This window comes from Lissotriton vulgaris, chromosome 3_2, assembly GCF_964263255.1.
Source record: "Lissotriton vulgaris chromosome 3_2, aLisVul1.2, whole genome shotgun sequence".
Taxonomy (NCBI): Eukaryota; Metazoa; Chordata; class Amphibia; order Caudata; family Salamandridae; genus Lissotriton; species Lissotriton vulgaris.
The window spans coordinates 24978455-24990672 of record NC_141690.1 but is presented as its reverse complement, the minus strand read 5'-3'; the positions used below and the strand labels follow the sequence as shown (position 1 = coordinate 24990672).

Below are 12218 nucleotides of genomic sequence, written 5' to 3'. Positions count from 1 at the left end.
ATCTGAAGAGAGTCATTTCTGACATGCACGATATTTCGAAATATATTGAGAAACATTTCTAGCGCAGCGCATTTTTCCAGATAGGAATGCTTTTCTGTGTTTGTGTGAATGTGGGTCATCTCCTCACATGATGGATGTCACAGAATACATCACTGGTGGGTCCGTATTAAAATTGATAAGATCAATACTTATATGGTAGCTGCAATGGTCAAGTACTACTTTTAGCAACTAAAAGACTTAGCAAAATATATATAGATAATAAAGGCTCATACAGGTACACTCACTAGCAAAACGTGTAACTGTAATTATACGTCTGCACTACCTTTATCAGTGCATGCTTGACCTTTGCAAGTGATAGCTACTAGATGTTCAAAAGAGTTATTGTCTACGGCTTCAGTAGTAGTATCGTTTCATGTCACCAGTGATTTTTTTTACCAGTTTCTAAATTATGTGATATCACGAATGACATGTGCGGTATTGCTTATTAGAATCTTGAACCCCCGGCACCCTTTCAATTTCTGTTTTCTTGGTGACATCTCTCACAAATACACAAAAGCATGTACGGGTTGGAGGATTGTGATAATTATCTCAATTCTTTATTTTACTGTCCAAAAATGTATTCTCTTGTATATACTCTTTCTTTCGCAAAATGTTATTTTTTAACTAGACAATAGAACCTCATTGTTTTTGGCACAGATTGCAATGAAAACAAAATAGAAGTTCATAAAATAACCCAATATATACTCTCATTCACAATCATACACACTGCGTTCAATTTATAAAGACATACAATTGTTAAAAAAATATTTTCTATAACCACATCGATCTTAATGGTATTCCAGAATATCACTCATAAGTTTATATTCCACTTTGAAATCATGTTTATATTTCTTTATACGGGTTTCAACGTATTTGTTAAAAATCATTGATATTACTTATTCAAGTGATAACTACTAAATGTTGAAAAGATTTGTTGTCCACAGCTTCAGTTATACTATTGTTTCATATTACCAGTGATTTTACTAGTATCTAAATTATTTGATATCATGAATGACATGTGTGGTGATGAACAATCCCTTGGCCAAGATGAGGTTATGGCTGATGTGTTGTAGTGATCTTAGGGTTTGGAGGACATGGATGATCATTAACTGAGACATTAAGTAATGTTGAATAGGAACCGATCTCAAAGGAGAATCAGAACCCCTTTAGTAAAAACGTGTTCAGTGAATATATTATGCTAGTATTATTATTATTATAATGCGGATGAACACTTATGAGTGGTCGATGAGTCAGTATAAAACGTGGAACATTTGAATAATTCAGGATGCTGATACTCATCGAAGTGCATTGTGGGGCCGTGTATCCCTACTAAGAAACCGCAACCTTTCTATCATTATACCAGATTTATAAAGTGCATGACGACACAGAAAGAGTTTCCCGGAGCTATGCTCCTCTCTCCGTACCACAAGTCACACCTTTGCTACACACAGAGCCAGAACAACCAGGTTTATAACAGTTTACGAAAGACAGTGACGATATCTCATTGAAGAAAGTAAGGAGTTCCACAGCTTAGGACCTAGGTAGGAAAAAGCCTGATCTCCTTGATGGGATCTCCTCACTCTAGTAACTACGGCAAGGTCTGCGAGGCTAGAATGCAAGTATAAATTGGGCTTGTAATGCAACAACAAGAATCTGAGATAAATGGGGGTGGAGTTTAATATTCATTTATGTACGTAGCATAGTGCTTTAAATTTAATTTGCCATTCACTTGATAGCCAGTGAAGACCATGGAAAAGACTGGTCGTAGACATGAATTTAGGGGGGTGCAGTAAAAGTGCCATGAAGCACAGGGTCAAGACTGATTTGCATATGGCCAGGTCTAAACTGGGGTGGCATGGTGAGCAAAAGAATGATGGATTTAACCCAGATCTTTTGACGGGGTGAATGTTTTGATTTGTTCTGCTTTCCGTCCATCAATTGTGTGTCTTTTGTAAAAGTCTTGCATAAGCATTTTTCACTATCTGCCACTTAAACAAAACTTTCTGGACGCCTGATGTTGTCAATGATATATTGAACACTGGTCAATAAGGTTACCCGAGGCCCTGTTGAGTCCAGTGTACAACTGTATACTAGGCATAGGGTGTGTTCTGTGGCCAGACCCTACAACCAGTCCTTTTACCCCAACAGCCTACTGGCATAGTCCTTAGCCACATCCAGTGGGCACTGTGCAATCTGTGGTAAAAATAGTGGGATTCCGTCACACCTTATAAACAGTGCCTATCACCACAGCATGCAGGCCATTGACAAGTAGTGGGCTGAGCCTAGCAACGGTATTTGGACATTCCCTGTGCCCTGTAACTCTCTATCTAGAGTCATTTGAGTACAATCTTCTACTGCTTTGTCCAGTAGACCTTAGGGGCAGAAGGGTGGGCTTGTTATACACACCATAGAGCCTACTGGATAAGCCCTTAGACTGTATCATTTAGGATCTAGTTAAGCTGGGACGACGGGTGTGCTTTGGACACAACCTGTACTAAGTCCCCTGCCCTAATGACAAAATCCCGAAACATCCACACTTTCTTCTTGTTGTCATTTATTCTTATGGGGAAGTGCAGGCTCCATCATGTTTTTCTTTTCAGGAAAATCTACATTTCGTTTTTTCAATTTTTCTTAGGACTATTTTAGTATCCCTAACAGAATGGGAGACAGGAGGAAGATGTGAGCTGACTCAATCCACCAGACCCCTCTTTTTGGAAGTGATGTTAAAGAACCGTCAGTAGAGAGTTTACTATATTGACTGATGCAATAGGTATATCCTTTCTCAGTCGAAGTCCATGATAGATGGCAGGTGTACATGTACCCGGTGCTTTCCTTTCTCTGTGCAAGGCCAAGGAAGCTGGCAAGGGGTCGAGTATGGTACTATGGTTGTAGGACCATTCTCTCTGGCTGCTAGCCCAGTTTGGGCAACACTTCAGATAGACAGTTCACAAAGTGCCAATAAGATACCTTGGAAGACTGCTTTACCTGTGGCATTTTCGGACTGTTTAGTTTCTGAAGTAGTGGGAGAACTGCTCTCTTTTAAGGCAGGCAGGTGAGCCTGTCACTGATGCCCTGCCGTTGACTCTGAATTACCTTACCCTATTCAAGGTGAGGCTGAAATGAGATGAGAGGTCTGTCTGTCGTATTGAAGAAGGATCTTAGGACCCATTCCTAAATTACAAGAGCAAGCCCACCTGCAGCTCATTGAATGGGCTAGAACACAAGTAATGTATTTGGCTTTAAGAAGGACTTAAAATAGCTAGCTCTCTCCTTGGGTTGCACACTGGCAAAATGAAGAAGGGGCAATATTTGCCCGCTGTGAATTGATCACTACAGTAAGGCAATCTTGTGACCTCATAGATCTCTACAATTATAAAGGTGGAACGCCACAGTGGCACGCAGGTGGTCTTCAGGCCTCAAAAGTAATTTTCTGTGGAGAAGAAAGAATAATGTCTGTGATGCTCAGACTCCAACTGGACTGAAAAGCCAACTCTAAAAATTAGATTTTCATGCTGAGAGATTTATCAGGCCAGGTACATTTAACAATCGGAAATATCATACAAAGTTTTAAAAACACAATAATGTTTAGCTCTTTAGAGGAACTGCATACGGACTACCGTGCGTCATGGATTTGCTCAACTAATCTGAATGGCTGCCTCAAAAGGAATTAATGCACATGGTATTAATCACCCTGGAGCAATTTGATAGGGGTGTCACACACCCATTGGGACTGCTGCCTCTCACACACATTTAGAAAGAACACACACACATGCGCGCACACACACACACACAAATAACTGAGACACACATTACAACAGATGGATAATATCCCAAACAGACACATATATTGGGACTACTAAGTCACACAAAATATAAGAGTTGAATGGAACACAAGGTGCCAGCAGGTACACAAACTCGCACATGGGAATAGTGACTAAAACACTGTAATAACATGGATTCACAGGCAGGAGCAGCTTGTTTACAAACAGAACTGTACAACAAAGAATCACAAGGTGAGGTGTGATACTCAGTCACCTAATCACAGACTTGCACACACTGTGTTTCTTCCAAAGGCCAACTATCTCATACATACACCAATAAACCTCCTTTTCACTTCCACACATTGTGGTCTAAAGGACACGTTATTTGCAAGCTCAGCACTTTTGCCTGCACATTTAAATTCTCTTGGCTCATACAAGTGTTTTTAAGTAACCACACCTGGTCCGCTCTTATAGAGTTTATGAAGACCTTAGTGCTGCTAAAGGGCCATTTTCTGCCTGTGCTGCCATGGATGTGGTAGTCTTCAACTGGAAGTGAGCAATGCTAAATTTCAAAAAGGCAGTAGCTTAAGTGCAGTGTCAGCGTGGCACTTGTAACATCCAATGTGCTAGTGATCTATTAAAGAACTCCTAGGAGGTAGTCCTGTCAGTCTTCAGAAGAATCAACTAAAATGCAGCAAGCTTGTATTCACTTAATTTTAGATGTTTACTGTTGCAGTGTTGGAATTTTGTTTTGCAAAAAGATTTATAGCAATAAAGTTTGTGTAACAAGGATGGCACTCCTCAATAAAAATGATTGTGGATTAATCACGAATGAAGTTTATTCTTTAGATAAGATCCCATCCATCAGTCCCCTACAGGCGAAAGCCCAGATTACATCCAATTGACTTCCCAGTTCCCTTGACATCATCAGCTTACACTCCCATGGTAACAGGAGCACAATCTAAGAATGCCACACATCTCCCTTCTTCACAAGGGAAACCCGAACACACAAACAAAGGAAAATAGCAACTCTCCAAATACAAATACAATACAATGCATTTACATAACAAAGAAATATTGATTCACATGAAAATTTAAAGAAGATTAAGGTGATGATAACAATTCTAAACAAAATACTAACTCTCAACCTTACATTAATACACGTATTCACTCAAATACGCTGGAGGCGTAAACTTACTCACAGACTTCCTAAGAGGTTTAGTATTTTTGCAGGAGCCATCAAGATCAGCTTTCGCTGGGGGTTCCCCATTCAATTGGTCACCCTGGACAATTTTATCTCTGAGTACAACAACTCTGTTTAAATTCCATATGCTTAAGTTACTTGTTTTGACAGCATTATTAAAATCTTTCATGACCTTCATAGGTCTTAAAAACCCAGCAGAACATCCTCTTTTATACGCTATTTTAACTAAAACCCAGTCTCCCACTTTGGCCACCATCTTTTAACACTCTTTCTTAAGTTGTAAAGCTCCTTGCGAGTTTCAATTTTCACATCCTCTGTCAACCTCCAATCACACCCCTCATTAGTCTCATCACCACCTGCTTGCATATCATTGACCCAAGTGGGTGCTACCAGAGTGTTGGCACGCCTACCGTTGAATAACTCAAAAGGGGTTTTCTTAGTAACAGTATGAGGAGACACCCTGTACACCTCCACCTTCTTGATGATTTCTTCCAGCCAATCCAAACCAGCACTCTTGGCCATGTCCATATTTTCTTTCAATACATGATTGAAACCCTCTACCATCCCATTGGTCTCTGGGTGACAGAGTGAGCATTTCTAATGTTTAAATCTATGCTCACTCAAAAACTGTTCCATCTATCTATACGCTAACTGTACACCAGTGTTCGTAAGAATGACATCTCGAATACCCTCTCTGGCATTAAGCTCTTCCAAAAATCCTTTCACATGCTTGGTTTCAATACCATAAGTGATAGCAATTTCAGGCCACCTGGAAAACAAATCAACAAGAACTAAAATGTACCACTCACATCCTGTAGAGCGAATGAGACCAACTATATCCAACCCAACTTCTTTCCATAAACCATTAGGGCGCTCTCTTTTTACCCATGGTAATCAATTGTGCTATGCATGCGTGGGTTTAAATCTCATCCACGTCGCAAGTGTAATAAGTATGGCACTCCTCAATGAAAACACGATTGTGGATGCATCACAAATGAAGTTTATTCTTTAGGAAAGATCCCATCCATCAGTCCCCTAGAGCTGAAAGCCAGGATTACATCCAACTGACTTCCCAGTTACCTTTACATCATCAGATTCCACTCCCATGGTAACATGTGCACAATCTAAGAATGCCACAGTTTTCTAAATGGGTTAATACCAAATCCAGTGCTAAATTTGGCCGGTGCTTTCTGGTGCTTAGCACCAGCACTTAATTATCAGGGCCGGGTCTACACGCAATGCAGCACTTCATTGATTTTGATAGCGCTGTCCTCCACAGAGTGTTACTGTTATGGTTGCTTTAGATATTTAACTTGAAGCAATGTAACAGTAATACTGACTGACCACACAAACTGCCAGGAAGGGTCCAACTTGGAAAGCAGCCCTGCTATCGTCATCATCATCATGAGTCATCATGACTCGATAAAAACTTAAAGACAGTGTGCGGAGCTCCTTGAGTTGAACGTGAAAGTGAAACAAACAGAATGGACTCCGGATCGTCACGCACTGCTGGGGGGCACGCGCATGTGTGTGTGTGTGTGGGGGGGGGGGTTACTGTGAAGTAGCGCCAGGAAGAGGGTACTGAGTGACATCACTGGCAGAGTGCCTGCTACAGTACTGCCTCGCCTGGGACGGTGTGCTAGCTAGAGCAGTGTTCTTCTGGCGGCAAAATTAAAAAAACGTCTGGAAAGGCACCAGGCGTGAAGCATCAAACGTGGTACAACAACAGCACAGCACAACTGGGTAGGGTAGTACAACTTACAAGCAGGGTGAAAATATGTTATTCCACCGTGTGTCACTATTGTAGTGTTCTAGTCGGTGGAGCAACCGGCTGAACACGTCACGACCTCGTGTCTCATGTTGAATAAATCGCGTCTACGCACGCAAGTACGCCAGTTGGGCGACGGCATGGGAGACGAGAGAAGCCCAGAAACAATGTGTCTGTGTCCTTATTTAATAGCGCATTAAGTGTATGCCCAGTGCCCCTGCCCGTCACCTCACAGGTCCTGTGCACCCTGCACGACATAACAGCTGGCGACGAGGGTGGGATCTGCCCTCACTGCTGTTCTGTCGCCGTGTCTGCCGTGGGCGGCTGTGAGCTCTGTTTTTGACTCGCGGCGCTCGTGCCCAGCGTGACCCCCGAGGGGCGGCTGCCTCTGCGCATCCGAGTGGAAAACTCGCTACGGCGGCCGCATTCACAGCGCGAGAAGCCCCAGGTGAGGTGCAGCGGCCCGTGCACACGGAGCATAAAACACGGCCGGATCCAGGCCAGGCGCCACGTGGCCGAGTGCGAGCAGGGGGAGGGGCAACCCTCCGCACTGAGTGCCAAGAGACTCCACACTAGTTGGGCCTCCTTGCTCGCAGGTGGAAAGGAAAGGACTGTAACTGCACATCCAACCCCACCATAGCGCTTCGCCTTGCCAAAGAAACACCACCGAGCCACACCCCAGCACCAGACCATCCTACCCCACGAAGGCAACACCCAGGGGTGCGCAGTAGAAACGGGGCATGGCAAGGAAGTGAACACTGGAGTGGGATAAACCGAGCAGGTGCCAACAAAGTCCCTAACACGAGGCACGGACAGAGTCATCTTACCATCACCCAAACGTCCGCAGTCAGCTCATCAGCCCCCCCAACAAGCATTGGCAACCCCAAGCTGTCACGGCCATCACCAACAGAGTGCTTCACGCATCGAGCAGCTCACAGGGGTAAACATCAAGGAATGGAGCCATCTCCTGTCTACATAGCAACGCGCCACGGTCTGCGTCATGGCCACAATACCCCCCATTGAGCCGTTCGTGGTCGAGGGCTCCCCATCTTCGCTAGCCCCTAAGTGGAAAGACTGGTGGACCGGTTAATAATCTTCTTTGAAGCCACCAAAGTTCACAAAGAGCAAAAAAGAGCCATGGTCCTTCACTTAGGAGGCAAGGATGTCCACCACATAGCAAAAACGCTAGTGGAAGTGACCTCAAAGAACCACCACACGCTAATCAATGCCCTGAACGTGCACTTTCAGCCTATGGCTAACCAAGACTACGAGAGGTTCGTATTCCGGCAGGCGAGACAATTGCCAGAGGAGTCGTTAGACACCTATCACACACGCCTAAAGAACCTTGCGTCTACGTGTGGTTTCACTGATGTCACAGAAGAGGTCCGTGGTCAGATAATCCAAGGCTGCTCATCAGCCAAACTACAAGAACGGATCCTAGAGGAATCAGGCAAATCATTGGCGGACATCCTCACTTTAGGGCGTACGAAGGAGCTCTCGAAAGCCCGGGTTGCGCACATGGAAGCAGCCCTCCTGGCCCCGGTGAAAGCCGAACCAGTTAACAAAGTGACGGTTAAGTCGCCGATAAAATGGGCTAAAAAGGGAGCTGGAAACGCTCCGATGGGACAATCCAAGTCGTGTGGATACTTGGGGGAAAACCGCACCCAGCAGCAGAATGTCCTGCCAAAGGGAAAAGGTGCTCGGGGTGCGGACGCTATAATCACTTCGAAAAAGTATGTCGAGCGAAGAAATACCAGAAGCCCCGCCAGGTTGTAAACGCCATACTAGAAGGAGATCCGAGCCAAAGCGACATGGATGATGATGAGGAGGAGGAACGAACGGTGCACAAGGTGCACATGGTTGGCAACACCACTCGTAAGGCCAGAAGTCTACCGCAGTGTGGCATCCAAGTAGGCACTCAAGACGTTATGGCCATTGTGGACACAGGAGCGACCATCAATCTGATAGCCTCAGCCTTGCATCAAACTTTAGATCCACCGCCCGTACTAACTACATCAACCATCACCGTGTTCGCATATGGACAAGAAACCCCGTTGAAGTTCAGAGGGAAGTTCAAGACCTCGATATCGCACGGAGACTGGTCCATCACTGCCAATGTGTTTGTGTCAGAAGATGGACAGGGCATGCTGCTAGGATGAAGGGCTGCCGAAGATTTAGGAGTGGTATCGTTCGCATTCGGAGTCCATAAGGAATCTATGCAACAGCTGCTGACAGAATTCGCTGGCGTGTTCAAGGGCATTGGAAGATTCAGAGGAAAAGAAGTACACCTTCACATTGACAATACAGTGCAACCAGTAGCCCTGAGACACCTCAGAATAGCATTCCACTTGCGACCGCTGGCCGAACAGGAACTCAAGAAGCTCGAAAATGCGGGGATAATAGAAAAAGTAACAGGCCCAACCCCATGGGTTTCGCCCATCGCAGTCACGCGGAAACCCAAGCAACCAGGTGCGGTGCGCATATGTGTGGATATGCGACTCCCCAACGCCGCCATCAAGCGAGAACGACATATAACCCCTACCATCGATGACCTCATAGGTGAAATGGCGGGTGCGTGTAGGTTCTCCAAACTCGATCTGCGATTAGGCTATCACCAGCTGGTATTGGATGAATCCTCACGCAACATCACTACGTTTTCAACACATCTAGGACTCAGACGATACACCTGCCTGAGTTTCGGCATCTCTAGTGCAGCAGAGGTTTTCCAAAATGTGATGCAAGAGCTCATTGCAGACATCCCCGGCGTGATTAATGTCAGCGATGACATCATGGTACATGCGAGAACCATACCAGAGCACAATAGCCATCTGACACAAGTACTACGGAGACTACGAGATGCTTGGCTCACCCTGCACAGGGAAATGTGTGAATTTTTGAAGAAAAAGATACAATTCTTTGGCTACACATTTTCCATCGAGGGGGTCAACCCCGACCCAGAGAAAGTAAAGGACTTTAAGGAGGCCGCACCCCCCACCACAGTCACAGAAGTCCGAAGCTTCCTTGGGATGGTTAATTACTGTGGAAGATTCATGCGTGACCTAGCTAACCTAACACTACCCCTACGGGAGTTAACCAAAGAAGCAACGCCATGGAGGTGGGGTCCGGAACAAGAGAGAGCATTCCAGGAAATCAAAGAAGCCATCTCAGAAGCCACCACTCTGGCATTCTTTGACCCCCGGAAGTTGACCTTGGTGGTGGTGGACGCTGGTCCTGTCGGACTTGGAGCGGTGCTAATGTAGCGACAACGAGCAGAAGAGGATTGGGCCCAAGTAGCATTTGCCAGCCGGTCCCTGACGGAAACGGAGCAGAGGTACTCCCAGATTGAGAAAGAGGCGATCGCAATACACTGGGAGTGCCGGCATTTCCACCTATATGTCTATGGGAAACCATTTGTCGTTGCCACGGACCACAAGCCGCTGGTGGCCTTATTCTCAGGAACTCCCACCAAGCCTCCGCCACGCATTGAAAAATGGATGTTACAGCTCCAGAACTACAACTGCCAGGTGGAATACCGACCCGGATCCCGCAACCCAGCAGACTACCTATCACGGCGAATGTCTGACATAATATCGACAGACAGAATATCGAAATGCAAAAATATCGGAGCAAAAATATCGACAGCAAAAATATCGGAATCCTATCTTCATTAAGGTAAGTACAAAAATATCGAAAAAATAATATCGTAGTACAAAAATATCGGAATCAAAAATATCGTTTTTTTAAATGTATTAATAATAATGTAAAAATAATTTTAAAATACATATAATTTTACAAATATTAAATAAAAATATTAAAACAAAATTAAAACTAATACATATACATTTAAAATAAATAAAACACTTAATAATTTAATGTAATTTTAATTTTTATCATGTAATTTATTTGATTTAATGTAATATTTTTTTGTTTTTACCCTGTACGCCTGTACCCCAAAAACCCAAAACTGACCCTGAACCCTAAAAATATCCCTGTACCCCAAAAACCCAAAACTGACCCTGAAACCTAAAAATACCCCTTTACTCAAAAACTGAAAACTGACCCTGAACCCTAAAAATACCCCTTTACCCAAAAACTGAAAACTGACCCTAAACCCTAAAAATACCCCTTTACCCAAAAACTGAAAACTGACCCTGAACCCTAAAAATACCCCTTTACCCATGAACTGAAAACTGACCCAGAACCCTAAAAACACCCCTTTACCCAAAAACTGAAAACTGACCCAGAACCCTAAAAATACCCCTTTACCCAAAAACTGAAAACTGACCCTGAACCCTAAAAATACCCCTTTACCCAAAAACTGAAAACTGACCCTCAACCCTAAAAATACCCCTTTACCCATGAACTGAAAACTGACCCTGAACCCTAAAAATACCACTTTACCCAAAAACTGAAAACTGACCCAGAACCCTAAAAATACCCCTTTACCCAAAAACTGAAAACTGACCCTGAACCCTAAAAATACTCCTTTACCCAAAATTAATTAATATTATTTAATTACCAATTAATTATTAATTAACAATAACAATAAAGTAAATATATTAGCACATTTGCTGTAATTAATTTAATTTAATAATTAATATTATTTTTCGCAATTAATTAATTAGGAATAACAATAAATTATATATAAAAAAATTACTATAATTAATGTAATTAAATAATTAATATTAATTAATTACCAACTAATTAATAATTATAAATATGTACAAAATTATATTAATTAATTAACTAATTAATAGAAATTAATTACCAATTAATTATTAATTAAAATATGTACAAACATATATCAATTAATTAATTATTATTAAATTACTTCCCACCCTATTCCCCTATAAACCCATAACCCGCTACAGAACATATTTATCAATTAATCAATTAATTAAAAATAATTAAAAATTATTTCTCAATTAATTAATTAATAATTCCGACTAATCAAAAATTAATTTAACATAATTAAATTACTTCCCACCCTATTCCCCTATAAACCCACAACCCGCTACAGTAGTAAAAGACAATATTTAATTAAATTACATTAAAAATAAATAATAAAACATAATAAATACAATATAATATACACTAAATTTATTTAAAAATTGATATTAGTAACATCGAAGTTATTAATTTCGATATTATTGACATCGATATTTACAACTTCGATATTACTGATATCATACCAATATCGATATTAAGACTGTCGATATTACTTACCTTCGATATTTTGTCCCATCGATATTTAAACTTCGATATTTTTGTATATCGATATTTAAAAATCGATATTTTGTCTGTGTACCTATCACGGCACCCGCGAGCAGCCACTCCGGAGGAAATGGAAGATGCGGCCGACACCGAGGAATACGTAAGGTGTGTCACGGCCCGGTCCTGTCCACTGCCTATATCCATAGAACACATTGCGGAAGCAACAACACAG

At 42.5% G+C, this 12218-nt stretch overlaps 1 protein-coding gene across 1 annotated transcript in view; it reads right to left on the bottom strand.

Annotated features, from left to right (window-relative positions):
* The window catches only part of ARAP2 (ArfGAP with RhoGAP domain, ankyrin repeat and PH domain 2), a 1270949-nt gene that overhangs the window by 1213846 nt on the left and 44885 nt on the right, over positions 1–12218 (bottom strand). The window lies entirely within an intron of this gene.